The sequence below is a fragment of the Astatotilapia calliptera genome, chromosome 12 (genome assembly GCF_964374335.1).
Source record: "Astatotilapia calliptera chromosome 12, fAstCal68.1, whole genome shotgun sequence".
Lineage (NCBI taxonomy): Eukaryota > Metazoa > Chordata > Actinopteri > Cichliformes > Cichlidae > Astatotilapia > Astatotilapia calliptera.
In genome coordinates, this window is record NC_137433.1 from 34,375,496 (window position 1) to 34,378,563 (window position 3,068).

Below are 3,068 nucleotides of genomic sequence, written 5' to 3' on the forward strand. Positions count from 1 at the left end.
GGGTTATGGCCCTGGTGAATTTTCTTTTCTTTTTTTTTTCTGTTTTTAAAAATTCTGGTTGATTTTGTTTCTTTCCTTGTTGTGCATGAGGAAAAAGGTGATTGCAGAAAGCTATTTAAGGGCTTTTTACACAATAATGATCAATATTCAAACTTTTGACTAAAGAAAATTTTTGTTTTTGTTTTTCTCCATAAGCTTAGCATTTGAAGGCATGTTTCCACCTTAAAAATGTGGAACGTAATTCACATATATTTGAGATTTGAACTGATAAAACAAGATATTCCCTTAAATAAATAAATAAATAAATAAATGAAAAATAAATTGGTAATTTTGAAAAAAGGAATTCATAAGAACAGTTTCTTTGAAGAAAGCGTTTTGATCCTCTCAACCGAAATATTGTGTCTTTAGTTAAATGAAGATATTTACTTTTCATTTCTTTTCTGATTTTCTTCTACCCACGAGTGCTGGCAGTTAAGGATGTTAGGATTTCTGCACCTCCAACTTTAATCTGCCATTCCCAGTGACCTGTGGGGAAAAACAAACAGGACCCCTATGCCCAGCTTACCTTATCGCCAGTTAAATTTCATCCAGTTTAAGTCACCAGTTTATTTTACTGAAGGAAGTTTTTGCCTATTTTTTTTTTTTAAACAGTTCAAACTGCTGAGTCAGAATATGCGCTTTTATTTTGAAGTTTGGATCATGAGCTGTGAAACCGATCCAGAGTATGTGATCAAGGACGACCGACTGCATCGTGTTTGTGTATTGTGTCTTGTTACCTCCTGCCACCTGTTCTTTCACTTCCTCTCATTCCTTTCAGAACAAGAGCCTGTGTTTTTGTTGCTGTATGATCGTAAGTGAAGGCAACATTTTCTGTTTCTGTCCTCTCTGAGCCAACAAGAGCAGAGAAGGAAGACTCTCACATGCTGGTTTGGTTCATTGCTGTTCTCGAGAAATTATGGATGGAAGTTTCTGAACAAAAACTTTTAGACAGTTTTTTGGGCAGTTAGTTTGAAACCCTTTTGAATATGAATAGAACTTAATACGCTTCAGTGGACACTGTGACATAAAAAAAAACATTTTCTTCTTTTAATATTTTCCACCTTTAAATGACAAATTTACCAAATTTCTTGGCCAAAATATAAGTCTAAATAAGTCAAAATTTCAGATTATCTGAAAATTTCAACTTACTAAGTCAAACTTCTGAGAAAATTTGTTTTCTTTTGCTTCTCCCAATTCTAATGTGAATCTACAAGAGCTGCAATATCGAATGAAACATTAGTAGCCATAAAAAAATGTGAATGTTGATTTTCTTACGACTTGAAATCATTATACGAATAAACGATAATGCGAGAATGCCCCTCTGTGGCAGATTTTCTCTATCTCTGTGAAATCATGCTTAATATACACTTAATTACTACCTTATGAAGCTTCAGTGTGAACTGGGCCTTGGTGGTTTTCTTCCTGCTGCTCATGTTCAGCGCAGAGAGGAGACTTTAAGGTTTTGAGTTTTAAATTAACAAGAACTGATTAAATCAATCAGAAACTGCTTGTTAGTATTTCTGAGTTTTGGAAGCTTGTGGTGTTCCAAGCTCTTCATTACAGATGAAGGATTTCCTTCAGGGAATGATAATAAATCTGGAGTTCGGAGCGTCTGAGTAGTTTCAGGCTTGGTGGAGGTGAGACTTTGTCAGCTGACTGAGTAGGTGTCCGTCCAGAGATCAGCCTCAGACTGTGAGATTAATTTTTTACTCTTTGTTAATTAAGGTGACGACTTAAAAATCCTGCAGAATATGACCTTGATTTTATTTTTTGTTGAATTCAAAGAACACTTTGCTATCCAACGTCTGTCATAAAATCTACAAATCAGATATTTTAGCTTATTTGATACAAGCAGAACGTAAAACTGGAATTACTTTTGATTTTGACTTTTCTTTTGGTGCTCAGCCCACATTACTCGTCAGTCTTAAATTCTACAAAACTATGTTGATTGTTGTGTTTTTGTTCATGTTTTGTTCCTCATTTCCTGCCACCAAATGATGTGCAATGGTTGAGAACTTTTTATTTGATTTTAGTTTTTGTTTAGTTTTTTTTTTCACTGATGATGAAATGCTTTATCTGCTGAGATTTTTTTTTTAAAGCCATTTTGGTTTTGATGTGACATTCCTGAAGTGTGACAGAGCAGACGTTTGAGTACAATAAAGGAATGTATCTCATCCATGGTTGGACTGGGTTTCAATTATTTATCTTCTGACTGGTTAAGCATCAGTTTATCTTCATTTTTAAAGTAAACCTAAGCTTTAACCTATTGTAAGGCTTGTAAAAGCTTACTGCTGTGAATGTATAACAAAAAGTATAGGTCAGATAATAAACTGAGGTTAATTGATTCAGTAAGATTATTATATATTATTAAATTACAGTAAGATTATCATTATTATGAGCTTTTGTTTTTCATGTGTTTTTTCCTAAAGACTTTAGATAAGTATATTTACATCAAACTCAAAGAGGTCATTCAAACCAAGATTGAAGTTGCTCAGTTTTCACAGCATATTCTATACATACATACACATATTCATATTCTATACATCCAAATACTGTAAATACTGTACTGTAAATCAAAACTGCAGTTAGTGTGCATTAAATATATGAAAATGTAAGTCTCATATTTTGTAACTTTAAATCAAGGTTAGTTGAATACCCTGTTATATACCTCGACCACTGCTTCTCACTCCAAATTCTCTTTCACATACATGGTTCTCAGTGTGTTTTGTCAGAGAACAACATCTGGAAACACAACAAGTTTCCAGATAAATATTTTGCCAAATATTCATCAAATGTTTGCTAAATGTAATTAAATATAGTTTTTATTGCATATAACATAGTTTATTGAATGAAAGAACGTGTTTTTTATTCTAGTGTTTAAATCCTATAATACTGTGACAAAAATATCCGTACCTCTTGTAAGTGGGCATAGTTACTTAACAGGTGAGCTATACTAACTAGATTGTTGTGAGTGTAAGGTATTTAGGTACGATATCACATGAAGAAAAATGTAGTAGACTAAAGTAAAA